The sequence below is a fragment of the Eptesicus fuscus genome, chromosome 12, assembly GCF_027574615.1.
Source record: "Eptesicus fuscus isolate TK198812 chromosome 12, DD_ASM_mEF_20220401, whole genome shotgun sequence".
NCBI lineage: Eukaryota > Metazoa > Chordata > Mammalia > Chiroptera > Vespertilionidae > Eptesicus > Eptesicus fuscus.
In genome coordinates this window covers 17,243,725-17,261,687 of record NC_072484.1, presented here as the reverse complement: position 1 = coordinate 17,261,687, position 17,963 = coordinate 17,243,725, and the positions used below count along the sequence as shown (strand labels likewise).

The 17,963-nt window shown below is 43.9% G+C and overlaps 1 protein-coding gene across 3 annotated transcripts in view; it reads right to left on the bottom strand.

The window, feature by feature from the left end:
- RRBP1 (ribosome binding protein 1) overlaps nt 1–15,896 on the bottom strand; it is a 70,586-nt gene extending 54,690 nt beyond the window's left edge. For all 3 annotated transcript variants that reach the window (XM_054724135.1, XM_054724138.1, XM_054724139.1), the window contains exon 1: nt 15,631–15,896. The gene's annotated coding sequence lies outside the window, so the exon portion shown is untranslated. The remainder of the gene's footprint in view (nt 1–15,630) is intronic.
- Nucleotides 15,897–17,963: the final 2,067 nt, after the last annotated feature.

Sequence of the window (17,963 nt, the reverse complement as noted above, 5' to 3'; positions counted from 1 at the left end):
AGTTCATCAATATCTACTATGCTTTCCTATATAACTGGACTTATTTATACCCTTATTTTGCGATTCCTATTCACAATACTTTCTTTTCTTTGCTTATTCTCCCTTTTTTGCATTCTATTGGACTATTTAAGTCATACCTCTTTTCTGCTATGGTGTACAAAGTTATACATTCCCTTTCTATTTTTTAATGACTATTAAAATTATAATTTACATGATTTTTACCCATGCATTTTCCTAACAATCATATCTGACATTTCACCAATGCCTCTAGTCACTTCCCCAATAGACCTGTAGAAGGCCTGAAGTCTGGTACCTTTTCATCTCATGTGAGCCCCTTTTCTGCCATGGTACACCATAGCTTATGTTTATATTACCCAAATGATTACCAATTTATTTGCTCATCAATGCTTCTTGCATCTCACTCCCTTCTTTTTGGGTCCACCCAAAGTATATCCTTGACCAGTTCTTTCAGCAAAGATCTCTTGATGAACTTTCTCAGTCCTATAGCCCTGAAGAAACTGAATGGATTAACTGAGTATAGCATTCCAAGCTGCTAGTTATTTTCTCTCACTGCTTTGAAGACATATTTTGTCCTCTGTTTTGGAGGTGGGGAGTGGGAGGGTGGGGGGTGAAAGGTAGCTATTATTGAGAAGCAGGCTGTCAGTCAATATGTCATTTCTTTATAATACCTTTCTAAAAATCTCTCACTACTATAAAGATCCATGTTTGGGGTTCTAAGGATTTAAGCAAAATAATTTTCGATGTATTTTTATTTATCTTACTTGGGCTTGTTGTGCTTTCTGAGTTTGAGGAGTCATATTTTTCATCAATTCTGAAAAAACTTTAACCACTTAGTTATTTGAAAAATTTCTTGTCTCTGTTTCTTTGTGATAGAACTAATTAGACCTCAATCTCTCTGTGTTATACCATCTGGGAAAACTCCTCAGACATTTGTTCCATTTCGCCAATTGTCTCTTCAGCTGAATCTAACCAGCTGTATAATTAGTCCTTTAACTTATTCTATTTGTTTTTTTAAGTCATCTTGTTTTCTCCCCTAGTATTATTTTTCCCATTAATGTTTTTCATTACCTACTTTTATGCCTTTAATAATGATTTTGTATCATATCTTTAGTGGGATTTTAATAGTGGCAATCCTGTCAGGGCTCAGTTGTGGAGCTGTTTCTGCAGAGCTGTTCTATCTTTGCTTCAAACCAGGGTCTAGACTACTTTTTTACAACCAGCATGGACCTCCTGTTAATATTCTCAGGAGACTTTGTCTCCCCAGCCTTGGGACAAAACAGTTAAGCTCCACAGGTTACCACCCCTTGCCACTAATCGGTCCTGTCATTGAGGGTGTGGACCTTCAAGGGTGCAGGCTTTACTTGGATGTATGAAGAGAGACTCAAGTCCCACTCTCCACCTTAGACAAACCCCTGTCACCACCTGGACATTAAAGTCAAAGGCCTAAGACCCAAGAAAACTCTGACTGACAACACCTTACCCATACCCCAGGGTTAATTTACTCCTGGGTCCCAGTCACTCCTCTCACCCTTGGTTGATGGCCTCTGACAATCTCTTTTACTACCTTATAAGCTCAGCTATGTTTTTAAAAGCATGTTTATTCACTTTAACATTTCTAAATAGAGAAGGTAAATTTCAGATCTGATTTAAAATTTTAAGCATAATCTCTGATTTTTTTTGACCCAAAGAAACTGAAATACTGTAACTAAAAGATGTGATCTGAAATAATTTATTTAATGCTTTAATAGGATGGAAATAGCTTTCTACTTTAAAGAAACAATGCTACTCGTTTTAAAGAAAGGCTTAAACACTAAAAATAGAAATGTATTCTATTATAAGCCTTTGCTTATTCATCGGCCATTTCAGATTCAATTTCTATGCCTAAGGAAAAAAAAATAAGGAATTGACATGTTTTTTGTATTTATCCACAATAACAGTCTTTGGAAAAGTAGGTACTTAAATAGGCCTAAATCTGAGAGCTTATAAGAAAGAAGCTTACAGGCTTCACCTCATTTATGAAGACAACATGCCTACCAGTTAGAAATCAAGAATCCTGACTTCTCAAAATGGACTTGAACAGTTAAGATGTGCTAGCCCACAACAGAATTCCTACTGCAGTAGACATTAGGCTCCCAGAAAGAAGAGATCAGTCTCTTCTGTACTGTATCCACCAAGCAAACCTCAGCACATCAACTGAATGAAGGCTCTACTAAATGACATCAGGATAGGAGTCACTCATTTATATGGTTATAAGCACCAGATCCAACCAGAAAAACACAAGTATCCTAGTAAAGGAAAATAATGCACTGCGGTGACTTACATGCTTTTAGAAAGTTATTTCTTGGTTCTTCATAGTTCCTACACTATTGCCAATGGTTTCTCTTTATAAGTTTCATTTTCTGTTGTTGCCGGTATATAGAAATGTAACTAATTTTTCCCCCAAGCAACATTGCCTAATTCTAGTAACATATCTGTAGATTAAAAAAAAAGTTTTTTCTACATATATAAGCATATTGCCTATGAATCACAGTTTTTGTTCCTTTCTTCCCAATCTTAATATCTTCTGCTTCACTTTTCCTGAACTTTGCACAGGATAGGATCTTCCACACAGTGCTAGAGAGAAGGAATAACAGCAGGTATCCTGTTTTTTCTTATCTCAAAGGGAAATTTAGGTGTCTTGCTATTTAGTGTGATGTCTGCTAGAGGCTTTTTGTAGAGATCTTTTTTATTAGGTTCTTGGTTCTCTTCTTGGCTCAGTGTTGATAAATAGTATTTCCCTAGAAATTTATTTATGTTGTCAGGGAGGTAAGAAAGAAGCGTTCTCTGCACAGCACCCCCTCCTCTGGATCTTTCAGATGTTTTTAATGAACACAAATAACACTGGTTTATTTTTACTTAGCATAAGTTCATAATAATTACACACTTTTCCAATGTTAACCACATCTGTAGTAAAGTCCCATTTTACATTTTTTATATTAATTATTTATGTCCTTTTTTTGGTCAATTTTGCTTGATATCTGACAACATTATTCATCTTTTGAAAGAATGACGTTTTTACTTTGTTGAACTTCTCTACTGTATGTTTGTTTCCTGTTTCATTAATTCCTTCATATTGTTACTTCCCTTTGATTGCTTTAACTTTATTTTATCTCTTGTAATTTCTGGAAAGAGATGCTTATTATTTAGCTCAATTATTTTTCTTTTCTTTTTTTAATGTATGTACTTAAAGTTATACACTTTTCTGTAAATAACACTTTAGCTATATCCTATAAGTTTTTTTTAAAATATATTTTATTGATTTTTTACAGAGAGGAAGGGAAAGGGATAGAAAGTTAGAAATATCGATGAGAGAGAAACATCGATCAGCTGCCTCCTGCACACCTCCTACTGGGGATGTGCCCGCAACCCAGGTACATGCCCTTGACAGGAATCGAACCTGGGACCTTTCAGTCCGCAGGCCGGCGCTCTATCCACTGAGCCAAACTGGTCAGGGCATATATCCTATAAGTTTTGATATGTAGTATTTATTATCATTCACTTCAAAACATTTCTATTTTTTTGGGCCTACAGTAAATACTAGAAGCAGATTTTTATTTAAAAAATACATATATTTTTTATTGATTTCAGAGAGAAAGGGAGGAAAGCGAGATATAGAAACATCAATGACTACTAGCCCTGCGCATGAATTCGTGCACCAGTAGCTCGCTGCCGCCCTCCTGTAGCTCTCGCAGCCCACTTGTAGCTTACTGCCCCACCCTCCTGCTGATCTGTGATCCGGTTGTTACACAGTAGGTCATTACGCTTCAAGGCATAACGACCATTTGCATATTACATCTTTATTATATAGGATAGAGAATCATTAATTGTCTGCCTCCTGCATGACCTTCATTGGTAATCGAACTGTAACCTCTTGGTTCATAGATCAATCAATGCTCAACCACTGAGCCACGCCAGTTGGGCTAGAAGCAGATTTTTTAAAAATTTCCAAATACACAGATTTTTTAATTTATCTTTTCATTCATATTTCTAATTTAACTGAATTGTACTACCTGCTTTAGATAAGTTCAATCCTTTGACATTTATTGAGACTTACTTTAAAGTCCTGGATGTGGCCAATCTTTCAAAAATTTTGAAGTCAAATATGTATTAGCTGGCTGCAGTGTTTTATTTATAACAGTCATACATAGACCACATTCATAATTTTGTTCAAAGTTCTAATCCTTATTTATGTGTCTGCTTAGCTGTCAATTACTAAGAAGATGTGCTAAAATTCTCTATTATGTTTATAGATTTGGCTATTTCTTGTAGTCCTGTCAATTTTTGCTTTGTATTTTTTGTGATTATGTTAATAAGATGCAAAGTTAAAAATGCTGTATCTTTAAGCAGAATTGAACTTTTATAACAATGAAGTGACCTTTTCTCTAACTTTTTTGTGTTAATCTATTTAAAATCTGATATATCTTTGTTTTAACTAGAGGGTTTAGTAAACTTACATTTAACATGATTGCTAATATATTTGACATTTACTATATCATCTTATATTGTGCTATTCCCCCACTGTCCTGGCATTTTTTTTCATCTCCTTTTTTATCTCTTTTTATTTTATTGTTTTTAAATCATTCAATTTCCTCCCTCTACTATCACAGAATATGTTGTTTCTATTCCTTAGGAATAACCTTTAAAAAATAACATGCAGAGTTCACCAAGTTAAACAAAACTTTACCCCTCTGCACTAATTCAATGTTATTGTTTATACACATTTAATCTTACCTGTTTTTCAGCCTCCTCCTCTCATTGCCAACATTATTAGTCTTTTACATTTGCTTGGAATTGCCCAAATAAAAGTATTTGCCCCATTCTTTATTTTTCATTGCTTTTACATCTCACTCTTCCCATTTAGCATTACTTTCCTTCCAGGAACATCCATGAGAATTTTATTTAGGAAAAACTGTCTTGTTTTTTGTCTTAAAAGTTACCTTCATTTCATCCTCTCTTGATTTTTCTCCTTTGGTTGATGTATCAATCACTGTACACTGTCTATATGTGGGTTTTGTTTTTTCTTTTGGGGGATGGGTGTCTCATATGTTCTATAAAACTTTTAATCATTATCTCATCATATTCTGACTGTGTCCCATAATCTCTCTTCCTTCCTGGAACCCCAATTAAACACAATTTTCAGACTATCCTCCCTGATTCTATAGGGCCTACAAATTATTCATCTATTGGATTTTCTGAAATGAAATCTGTGTATTTTCTTCTGCTCTAACTTATACTTCATTTATTCAATCTGTGAGTCTATAATTACAATTATTAAGTTGCTCATGTCTAGAAGTTAGTTGTACCCTGATCCCTTTTTCAAACTTGCAAGGTCATTTGATAGTTACTTTCCCCTGTAGGGATTTTCAAGCTTGTCTATAAAGTTAAGAATAGTGAGAAGTGTTCTTTAAAATTGGTTTAAAACTACCTCGTGCTCTCACAGATTTCTTTCTGTTGGTCCTCATTCACGGTGCTCTGCACTATTTGTGTTAAGTTATTCTTAACTAGAGTATCCTCATTTTCCTTTATAAATTACTAGAGGCCTGGTGCACAAAATTCGTACATGGGTAGGGCCAGCGATCAGGGCCAATCGGGGCCTTCCGGCTGCCAACCAGGGCCTTCCTTCCCCAGCTGCTGGCTGCTGGCTTGCTGGTTGGGGCCTTCCTTCATTCTGCGCCGCCCCCTGGTGGTCAGCGTACATCATAGTGAGCAAGCTCCTGGTCAAACTCCCAAGGGGACAATTTGCATATTAGGCTTTTATATACATAGATACCTGGGAATTCACTGAGCCTAGAAAAAAGGTATAGTCCTTCAAAGATCTGTGTGTTGGTGGACTGGCCCAGGAGTGCTATCTGTCCAAGTAAACTCTAAAATAAAGAATTTAAAAATTGGCTGAGAATTTCTTAACACTTAGGGTCATGGGATCTGCATGAGGGGAAACTTGTGAGTTCAACTTCGCAGCAGGTGAATGGGCCTACTCCTGACTTGCCTTCACCCTGAACACATGGGAGCCCTCTGTGGTTCCAACTCTAAAAGTGAGGGTCTTCCATCATACTGCCCCCCCTGTGCCCAGAGACACCATCAAAACTCAGTTTGCCCAATGTTTTCAGGGTTGTGCATACTATCCAGGATTACTCCACTTTTACTGAAATTTCAGCCTCCTCACTATTTTCCTCAATATGTTCCAAGTCATTCAATGCTTTCAGAAGATGTCTGTATCTGTTATGTAGTACTTGCCCCACCCAACCCCAGTCAGTTTACCCAGTCAACCCTATCACCAGAAATACAGTGCCCCTTTCCTTCTTTACGCTGACATTTGGATTTGCCAAAGCAAATCCCAGCCAATCAACTCTTAAAAGAAAAAGGAAATCATCCCTGCTACATGACAGATATGACTGTGCTAGGGAGCCTTCCAAAGCCAAACCTGGATATACAACAATCCAGGAGGAGTGGAGCCTGTGGTGTCCTATACCACCAACCCTGGGCTCTGCACAAGGATTCCAGGAATAGGAGGTGTGCAGATTTTCAGGTTAGAAACTGTGGGCCAGAACTGAATGACCTCTAGTATCCAACTAATGGCTCCTTTGTTTTTAAGAAATTCACTTAATATTCCAGTAATTACATTAACCTGGGTGGGGAGGAGCATGTGAAGAACAACTCAAATCTCCAGACCAGAACACAGCTGAGCTCCTTCTCCCTTATTTAACTACAGCAAGAGAAACTGCCTTTTCTGCTCAGATTTGTGATTAAGAGGCAGCATTAGCTCAGAGGCAATAAAATCTGACCCTCTTTCACAAGCCCTCTGCAAAGGCCCATCTTTGATTAAGGAATTCTGCAGTCAAACCTTCCTCTCTCTCTGACAAGGAGAACTACGGCATGAGAATTATTTCTTATTAATAGCAATGGTAAATTAAACTTCATTTTGACTCATTTTTAAAGTCAGCTACTGTATAATATATTCCAAGCTCTCATATATTGCTGGTGGGAGTATAAACTAGTACCAGCACTTTGGGAAAAAGTCTAGCACTCCCTTCTAAAGCTAAGCATATGTATCCTTGTGGTCCCAAAATCCCACTCTTAGGAAGAGATCCAATGGAAATGTAGACAAGTAGTCATTAAAGTCAGGGGCAAGACTTTGTATTCTGTAATGTAATTTACAAGTCCCAAATTAGAAACTATCCAAGTATTCATCCATAGTGAAATGGATAACCTGTGATGCATTCACATGATGGAGTACTACACAACAAAAATGAACTAGCCGCCCCAGATGGTTTGGCTCAGTGGATAGAGCCTGCAGACCAAATGGTCCCAGGGTTCGATTTAGATCAAAGGCACAGACCTTGGTTACAGGCTCCTCCCCAGCCCCAGCCCTGGTCAGGGCTCTTGAAGGGGGCAACCAATCTGTGTGTTTCTCTCACATTGATGTTTCTCTCTGTCTTTCCCTCACTCTTCCACTCTCCCTAAAAATCAATGGAAAAATATCCTCAGGTGAGGATTAACAAAAAATAAAAAACGAATGAACTAGCCCAAGAGCATAGATGAACTTCACACATAACCAATGAAAGACCCAAAGAGCATATGCCATATGATTCCATTTACATCAAGTTTAAACACAGGCTGAATGAATCTGTGTGCTAGATAGAAATCAGGACAGCAGATATCCTGGGGGTTGGGCAGCACCTAAAGTGGGCACAAGAGGAGCTGTGGCAGGGGGCAGCATGGGGTGTGACCATCCTGATCTGCTAGTTAAACAGGGTGTTTAGCTTGTGAAAGAAAGTTTATACAGAATGGGCAAAAGCAGGTTTACAGTAGTGGGTATGTGAAACAGAGTTTATTCTTGTATTATATGGTTGTCCATACAAACAACTGTAAACTTATGTTTGCCCACCCTGTATTGTTTTACTAAAGTAAAAACGCAGACTATGACTGCATTTTTACTTTAGTAAAAAGAAAAATAGTACACATATGCCAACTCTGGTAGGAAAATGATCATGTGAATCTTGAAGGAGGGGCATCATTAATGACTGGAGAATCTGTTGCAGCACTTTTTTTTTTTTTAATATTTTATTGATTTTTTTTTTTACAGAGAGGAAGGGAGAGGGATAGAGAGTTAGAAACATGGATGAAGGAGAAACATCAATCAGCTGCCTCTTGCACGCCCCCTAATGGGGATGTGCCCGCAACCAAGGTACATGCCCTTGACCAGAACCGAACCTGGGACCCTTCAGTCTGCAGGCCGACACTCTATCCACTGAGCCAAACCAGTTAGGGCTGTTGCAGCACTTTTAATCCTGCCACCTCCCTCACCTCACCTGTGCACACACACATACACGATTTAGCTAGAACCAAGGTCAAGGTGGGCAGTCACCTCCTACTTTAATCTTCCCAAGACCCTCACTGTCCGAGGCCAAGCCCACTGTGCCATCCTTCTCAACACTTTTAAAAATCAAACTGTTCAGAGTAAGGCTCAGGATCTTCCAACTTAAGAGGAAAGCGACATAACACAGAAAAGAGTGGCTGGGCTTCAGAGTCGTAGCTGAAATTGACTTTTTCAATGTCCCTTGGCACATCACAAATGAGACTTTTCATTCAGGGTGTCAATTCATTTATTTATTCTTCAGCACCGACTCCTTCTTTCCCCCTATCACCATGATTACTACTAAATTCCAAAAATTAAGATTCTTTCTAATTACCACAAATATCTAGAACTCACAAAGAAATGAAAATGTATTCAACAGAAATAAAGCTACATCTAATTCCTATTCAGGATGAGTCTTAATTGAAGAGAAAATAGTTTTTGATGTACTGAGTTGTGCATTTTAACAACTGAATGAGAAGTTCCAGAAAAACATACCAGTTGGGCTTAAGGCCAGATGAGAGTGTTCCACATAAAACAAGTAGGCCAGATTCTTTGGTCAGAAACAGCTAAGAATCTACTATCTGTTTTTCATTTCTTTGCCTAAAAGCAAAAGTAGGAAGAAAGGCAGAGACATGGATGGGGGCTAGGCCTGGAATGGCCTCTTGCCAGATCACTTGCCCCCAAATTTTTCCTCTAGTTCCTTGGCTTCCACTGGCAAGTTCTCCCAGAGGAAAGAAAACCACCACTTGGGGAGGCAGGAGGTTAATCTTAGCAACATCTCCTACTCCTTAGTCTGACTAAAAGAAGAGAGACTGGAATCCCAGCTACAAGGAATGAATTTTCCCTCCTACCACTATGGAACACTCATGCCACAAAACACAAAGTCCACCTGCAAGCCCCACCTAATGCTCATCAGCTAATTCTCAGAGAACTGGTGCGAATACCTGGTAAGGGCCCAGTCTGCTGAGAGATCCTGGTGTGAATGATGGACTATGGAGAACAGGTAGCACTGAGATCAATACAACCAGCATGGAGGTTTGGGGCCCTAGGTAGAGAGCAGACGCCCAAGCCTCCCCCTAAAGGTCACTTCAAATCCCTGGCCTCTGCTGCAGAGCAGGACCAACCGTCCACATTTGAGAGCACCCATCCATGGGTGTAACTGTTAATTTCCCAACTGTAGCCAGGCTGGAAGGAATTCAAAAATCACCTAGTTTTGGAATATGTTTATACTTGATGCTCTAGGAATCCAGATGACTTCAAGCTAAATAGTAGACTCATAGAACACAAGCAGAAAGTCATCGTTCCATTAGTTCAGCAAGGATGGGCACCTACTATGTGCCAGTCACTATTCCAAGCATTAGGGATACCTTGGAGAAACAAAACAGACACATCCCTCCATTGGTAGAGCTTATGCTCCAAGGGCAGCATGTCAGGTGGTGATAATGAAGAGAAAACCATGCAGAGAGGTGGGGCAGGGAGCTGGAGTAGGGGTGAGGATTGAAAGGGACTGTCACTTTAAGTAGGTTGGTCAGGGAGGTAACACTTCACAGACCTGAAGAAGGTTGGGGAAGCAAGCCATATGGCCATCTGGAAAGAAACTCCCCACTGAAAGCAACAGCATGTGCAAAGGCCCTGAGGCAGAAGCATGCCTGAGAAAAAAGAGGGGACCAGTGTGATTGGAGCAGAGGGCAAGGAGATGGTAAGAGCGAGTGGCCAAGGAGAATCTTAAAGAGGAAAGTGACATGATTTTCTCTTGGAACAGACTAGAAGTCGGGGTGAAAGCAAAAAACAAGTAGACCACTTCAGAGCTAATGAAATAACCCAGGCAAAACAATATTTAGTAAATATTTATCAAATAAAAAAAAATAACCCAGGCAACATGAGAGGGATTTGGATCAGGGTGGTGCTAGTGAGAATAGCTGAATTCTGGCTCTGATTTGAAAGTAGAGCTGACAGGATTTGCTATTATACAGGATACAAGTATGAGAAAGCAGAGTTAAGGATAAACCAAGATTGTGGCCTGAAAGATGGAGCCATCTGGCCTAGTTTAATTTTACACGAGGACACCAAAGCCCAGAGAAGAGAAAAGTCACGTCCAAGGTCAAACTACTTATTTCTGGGAATGAAACCCCCAACCAGTGCTTCTCCCACTGCCCAGAGCTACAGCTCAGCAACAGACACTGATGACCACTCAGGTGCCCTCCAACTCCTCGTTGCTCTCTGATGCTGGAGTAGACAGTGCCCTCTCAGGGACAGCCAATACCCACACAAGTCATGTAAATCAGGGTAGGATGTTGGTGAAAGAGATCACATGTCCTGACCATAGAGGGTGGCCACCGTCCATGGTTGGCATTCAAGGCGGCAGACCTGCTGTGGCCAGAAATTCCCATTTTTTCCAAGAGAACCCAATAATCTAGATTTTATGAAAAAAATTCTCCATTTTTAAAAGGTGATTTAATTGTTTAGTAACATGAGGTTGACCAAGAAAATCTCATGTGCAGACCAAGTTCTACATGGTGTCCATACAAGGCACCAGCCTTAAGACAGTCCAAAGCAGATCTTGTTTGCTCATACCTCGATCAGGGTTAGTTTATGGAATTCAAGGTTTGGGCTTAAAATAGTCTTTTATTCCAGCTTTTGAGCCAGCAGATGATTTTCATTATCACTATAAATAGCTCATAACTTCTGGCACAATCTTAGTGGACCTCCTCTCTAACCAAGAAGAGAATAAGTAGCTGCCCATCATTCTGGGTTGTTAACTTTAGTTTTATGTTATTCTACTCCGAGTATCAAGATCAGCCCACTAGTATAATAGAGCCTTGCAAATAATCATTGACCCAGGAAACAACTTATGTCAGCCAAGTATAAAAATGCCAGTATATTGGAACATATAAGATTTGGGAACTGGCAGCTGTTCCAGTTTTGCAAACATAATTAAATGTAGAAATGACAACAGTTTCTTTATAAAGTTGTTTCCCATTGCTAGTGGGAGACACATGTCACTTGTAGCACTTGAAGGAAATATACGAGATATGTCTGGTTTTTCAGACCTGGAGTCAGGTTACCTGTTTCAGGAGACTCATCAGAATTTGCCTCCTACAAAGCACCCAAGTTAATTTTCTATAATGCTAAATGGCCCTCTTGCCCAGGCTCTCTCACTTAGAATTAAATATTGATTTTCTCTACAAACCATATGCTTTTTGCCCAATAACAATTTTTGTGTGTGTTTGGTTTGATCGCTTTGATGCTATTGGTAAGAATCTCTCCAAGGCAGAGCCACTATGGTATCTGTGTTACCCACCTCCTTTCTTTTTCTTGGTATGCAATTTACAACGCACCCAAAGAGTTGGTAATGTTTTCTAAAGGTGATATATCTCATTAGTTTGAAGTGCATGAACTACCACTAGTCAACTTTTTGATTATAGAATGGGCAATTTCATATGGTTCAACATATAAATATGTCTAAATGTTCCAAGGAACAGAGAGACTTGAATGTTTAGAGAATACTATCTCTAGAACTTCCTGTGATGATGGAAATGATCTAAATCTCCACCGACCAATACTTGAAATGTGAGTAGCATGACTAAGAAATTGAATTTTAAATTTTATTTTTAAGTTTAAATACCTCCTTGTGGCTGCCATATTAGACAACACAGTTTTCTAGATGGAAGCTTCTTCAGACAAGAACTAGATATCACAACTTTGTATTTATAGTGTTGGAAGGTCCAGCACACAAGATGCTTGAGAAATGAAATTAAAAGTACCTTCTTGCACTGTCACATTTTCAACTGAGTCCCTACCTTCCTTCCACTAAAGCTTTTAATTTACATCTTCTAGTTCTATGTCCTCCCGTGGGTAGTTACTGTCCCAGCAAGTGTGGAATTATATGGACCTACTAGAGGCCCAGTGCATGAAATTCGTGCACTTGGGGGGGAGGGATGTCCCCTCAGCTCGCAGTCCGGGACCCCTTGCTCCTTACCACTCGGCTCGCTGCTCCTTAGCACTGCCGCGGAGGCAGGAGAGGCTTCCACTACCGCTGCTGAGCTCGCCAGCTGTGAGCCCAGCTTCTGGCTGAGCGGCGCTCCTCCTGTGGGAGCACACTGACCACCAGGGGGCAGCTCCTGTATTAAGCGTCTGCCCCCTGGTGGTCAGTGCGCATCATAGCAACCAGTCGTTCTGCTGTTGGGTCAATTTGCACATTAGGGTTTTATTATATAGGATAGGTTAACATTATGAAGGCTTTGCCCACATCACCCAGCAACTGGGCAATGGGAACTCACTTGACAACCACCTCACAGGCTGAGTTTCCATGATCTCACCCACAGAATAGGGACAACCATACCTACTCTTTAGAATGGGGTTGTTGCAAGACCTAGATATACGTCCAAGTTGTGGAATCTAATTCTAAACTTTTAAAAAATAAACTTGGGCTCATCTTCATTTGTCCAATGAGATAAGAAACAACTAATGAGACTATACTAATAAGTATTGTGGTCTACCTCATTTAGTCAACTTTTATTGTGTTACAGGCCAGACCTTAACCATTGCAGCTCCAGATGTACAGATGAAATAACACAGTCTTGCCTTCACAATTCTGATGGACCATTTTTCCCCCTAAAACAAGATTTTAGCAAAGAAAATTCTGATGTCTCAAAAGAACTCTTGACTCCCTGCCTAAGTGTCCTTCACCTATTAGTATAAGCTTCCAGGAATAAAAGAACAAGTAAGAAGAGTATGAGGTCTTGTCACTTTTAAAAGGTATCCCTGCTATATAATAAACCAATATTCCAATTAAACCACTTGTATCAACCACTTATATGGTATATAGTGCTATAATTACTGCAGCTTGTTGACTTAGGGTTCATTTCAGCAAAGAACAAAATTGCTCAAATGTGACTCAATGATTTCAGATTTATTTAAAACTCTCCCAACACCAAAAAATAATAAGACACTAAAGTACCACTCTAACATCTTAATCTCTTTATAGATGTTCAAAGGCCGATTCCCAATTATGAAAGAATTCTGTTATAGCATGTCTTTAGCTCTACCCACTGGACACCCTCTATTTCCAAATCGACACCTTTCCTGTTCTCCTGCACTCTACAGGGCCCAGAAGCTCTGCAAGCCAAGTTCAAATTGTTCCATGTAAAGGGAAACAACCTACTAGGTCTGTCCCCACTTTCTGTTCTTTGCTTAAATAGAGAGGGAAGTGGCACCTCCAGGACCTCAGAGCCGGAAGCTACTCTCTGAAAGGGAAAGAGGTTGGCAACCCATAGTCTGGCTGACCTTTGGAAAATTCATAAAGGAACTGAGACATCACCACAGTAAGCAAGCAGCATGATGCAGGATCACCAAGACTTCCCTGGTGTCAGATTAACAGGAAGTTAGTTAAGAGGACTAACACAGAGGGAAAGTGTAAAGCAGGAGTCAGGGTCAGTGGAGAATACATGCTCCCCAAATGCATAGGGATGGGGTAAAACATGCAGCTATCACTCCTGGGAGTGCTGGACAAAGACCCAGGTCTCTGGATCCTCAGCAGCAGTGTTCTTGAAGAGATCTCTAGCCTGGGATGTGAGGCCCAAATTCCAGAAAGTGCCAGCCAGCCACCCTCACCCTAAAGGTTCCAGCACACTGGGCAAACAGTGATGTGGGAGGCTCACAACTCTTCAAAGTTTCATTTTCTTGATGCTTTCTAGTTTCTGCTGACCTCTGACCTGCTTCCTAGTCTCTGCTGACCTCCGACCTCCAGGAGTTATTGCCAAACTGCCTTCTGTTTGCACAAGGTCCCTGTTTTATCCAGCACTTGCCTGGGAGATTGCCCAGCTCCTAATTGTGAGTGTGTTTTACTATCTCCAGGCTAAAGATAAGAAAACCCTAAGCACGGTGGCATAGGGGTGGAATCCAGCCCTGCATTTGCAGCAAATAGGATGGAGCCAGAACGACTCCACTTCCCTCCCAAGCCCCACACGCCCCTAAAAACTCATTCCAACAATAACGGCCAGCACTTGTTGATTACTCCATGCATGTGCTGCACAAATTTTCTCAAGTAGAAACATCAGCAGCCCTGTTTTTCACACAGGGAAGTGGAACCCGGAGTGAAGCAGCTGGGTCGAGGTCACCCTCAACGGTGCAGGGGATTTCAGAAGACCCCCTCCCTTAACCATTTCAACATCCCAACCTACCATACATGAATAGTAACCTGGGGAGCCCCAAAGGGAAGCGCGGACCCCAGCCTGCCCTCCCCTGCCCCAGAGAGCAGCCCGGGAGCCTGGCCGGCCGGGGCGGGTGCCAACGTGCTTGGCCGACCGGGCCGGAGGTGCCCGCTTCCGCCAGGGCCTGGCACCGCCAGCCCATTCATCGTGGCACGGGCGGGGCGGGCCAGGCAGGGCCCAAGGTGCCCACGTACCCCCGCCGGGCGCCCGAGCGCCGAGCTCCGCACGGCCCGGCCGGGGGAAAAGGGTGCCCCCAGCCCTGCCGCCAGGGGGAGCAGGGAGCTGCCTCCCTCACTCCGGGAAGTTGCCACGGCGGCCGCCGGAGCGTCCGGACCCCGTTCAGCTCTCGGTCTCCGCACGGCCTCACCCGCAGCCCCGCGTCCCAGGCCCCTCCCGTCCGGGGCCACACGGCCCCTAAAAGCGCCTCCAGGCCGCAGCCCGCAGGCGGGCGCGCTCGGCCCGCGGGCCCCTCATTCAATCCCGCCCTCCTCCCCCCCGGCCGGCCTCCGCAGCCTTCCGCCCGTCCCCCCACCCTCTCCAGTCCGGACTGCAGCCCGGCAACGTCATCCGGCCGCTTCCCGAAACTTAACCCCTTCCTCCTCCAGCTGTGCGCCGCCCCACCCCGCCGACAACTTTCTTCGCCCAACTTCAGAGCGCGCGGGCCGGCCCGACGGCCCGGCGGAGTGGGAGGGGTCGCCACGTCGCACCACGGGGCCGCCGCTGCTCACCCCGACGGCGAGGAGCGTTGAGTCCACACCGTGGGGCGCACTCGGCTGACGCCCCTGCACGGGTTTGGCCCGGCACACGCCCCCGGCGCCGGACCCGACTCCGAGGGTCCTGAGGGGCCGCGGCCGCGGCGACGGCTGGCGGCGCTGCCGGGGGAGGGGCCGCCAAGGAGACGTGTCACTCGCGGCGCGGCCGGCCCTCGCCCCAGCCCCAGCGCCCCGACGGCCCGGCCCACGCGCCGTGGCCGCCGCTGCAGGGCCGGGCCAAGTTTCTTACCTGCAGCCTGAGAAGCGGGAGAGAGAGCGTGAGGGCAGAAGCCGCGTCGCCGCCGCGGAACCGGGAGAGAGAAGCCGGCCGAGCCTCCGCCGAAAAGCCACCCCCGAGCAGCTGCAGACACCGCGACCCCGACGCCGCCCGCCCCGTCCGCCGTCCGCTCCGGCCGCTAGCTGGCTGCGTGCGCGCGTGTGGAGTCGTGGCACTTTCTGCCTCGGAGCTGGCGAACGGCCCCCTCCGCCGGGATCGCCGCCTCCTGCCTTCCCCACCCGCGCCAGCCATTCATCGGGCCGCCTCTCTCCATTGGCCCGCGCCCCGCCACTCCGCCAGGCGCCAGCCAGTCAGAGCGCGGGAGGCCAAGTAGCGGCGGCGGTCATTGGGCAGAGAGGAGGGTCTCCGCCTGGGCCAATGGGAGAGGGGAGGAGCTGCAGGGAACCGGGAGGGCGGAGCCGGGGAGGGGCGGGGCTGCGCGGCGCTCGGCCCCGCGCGGGGGCGGGACGGGGCTGGCCGCACCGCCAGACGGGGGAGGGGGGCGCCGACCGCCCACGCCCACTGTGGGCCTGTGGCGCCGCTCCCTGAGGCTGACTTGAAATGGGCTCTGCCTGGGCGGGCAGTTGGAGGTTCGAATCCCGGTGGCACTGGGCCTGCGCCCCTGAATCCCGACGAACTGAGATGGCAGTGGGTGTTACCCTGCACAACCCACCAACAACCGGGAAAAATGCTCTATTTAAACCTAACTAACTTCCCCCAGAACAGCGCCCCCTCCGGGCCCCTGGTGTGAGGACAGACTCTTCTGGGGATCAATCTAGGGAGGGGCAAGTCCCTATCTATCTTCAAAGAGACTGCAATCAGCACCAAAAATAATTTTCTTGAGTAAATAGAGGAATTGGGTGGAAAGGCCAGAGGTGCATAAGGAGTGGAGGGGGACGTCATTGCACTCATTTTTAGGGAGGGTACAACTGAGGCATAATCTCATCCAAACCACAGCTGGCAGAGTAATAATTACAGGCCGCCTTTGGCTTTTACTCCTTGAATGGGGAGGGAGAGAGGGTCTGACCCAAGAAAACACCCATTTCCCAGAAAACTGAGCAAATAGTACTTCTTCATTACTTGGCGTTATTTCCCAATGTAAGCCAACACCCTCTCTTAATAACCAAATGAATCTTTTAATTAAGATCATTATAAACCTGGGTTTTAACTATTATATCAGTTTCTCTTAAACCTAACTCTTTGAACTTGATCCAAAGCTAGGGTCTTTGAAATTAAGGTTTCTGAGAGGCCAAAAGGGCCGCAGCAGCCTGATCTGCCCCCAAATGACCGTCCTGGCCCCTGTGGCTGAGAATCCTGCTCCTAATATCCATTTCTTGGCCAATTTCATTTTGTTACTGGTACTGTACTAGTGGGTATTAGGGAGACGTGGAAAATATAAGCTGTTGAAATAAAGAGGGGCTGGGGTGAAATAAAACCGTTCATTCCTATTTTTAATCTCAGTAGTTCCTTGGCATATTAATGATTAATCAACGGGAATTAACCTGGATTAGCTTTCCAGGGGCGAGCTCTGGCTTGAAATAAAAATCAAGAAATCCAGCTTCTAAAAAAAAAAAGAAAGAAAGGAAAGGAAAGGAAGAAATCCAGCTTCTGGCTGGCACATGCCACCATCTCGTTCTCACTGAGCATGGGTAAACCAGTTAACATCTCTGAAAATGGGTGAACTCCTCTAGGATAATAATTGCCCCCTCTGGGTTTTAGACAGGAAATTCATTCATCTGTGTTTATTGAGTGCCTGCCTATAGGCAAGCAGCCTTGAGTGATACACTGACCCAGTAAAGACCCAACTGTCCTCAGGGCAGAGACCTCCTTTATCTTATTTACTGTTTAGGTTTTCTCAGAGAGAGATTCTGACAGGAGGGTTTGGGTTTAAGTGACTCATTTTGGGGATGATCACAGGAAACAATGGTAGAAAAATGGGATGGGAAGGAAGAAAAGTGGGTTATTTACCTACTCACTCCCAGTCCTTGGTTGAGGGCTTCTTTGGGGGTGGGAAGGGGGGGGACTTTAACTTGTCCTCATGCACCGTCAGCCAGAGCAAGGTAGCAAGAATCACTTGGCAGAAGGTGAGTGCCTACAGGGCACCGAGGGGGTGGGGGTTAGGAGGGGAGTGGTCACAATAGTGTCTTCTACCCATCTCTGACCCAGTACCAGCAGAGAGTAGAGACTCAGTAAATACATGTTCCATTAATATTGTTAAATGAAATATAAGATTACAAACTCCCTAGGAGTAAGGGGTGTTGATATGTTCCAGTATGGAAACCTTCCCTCCCTCCCTGTCCAGTGTT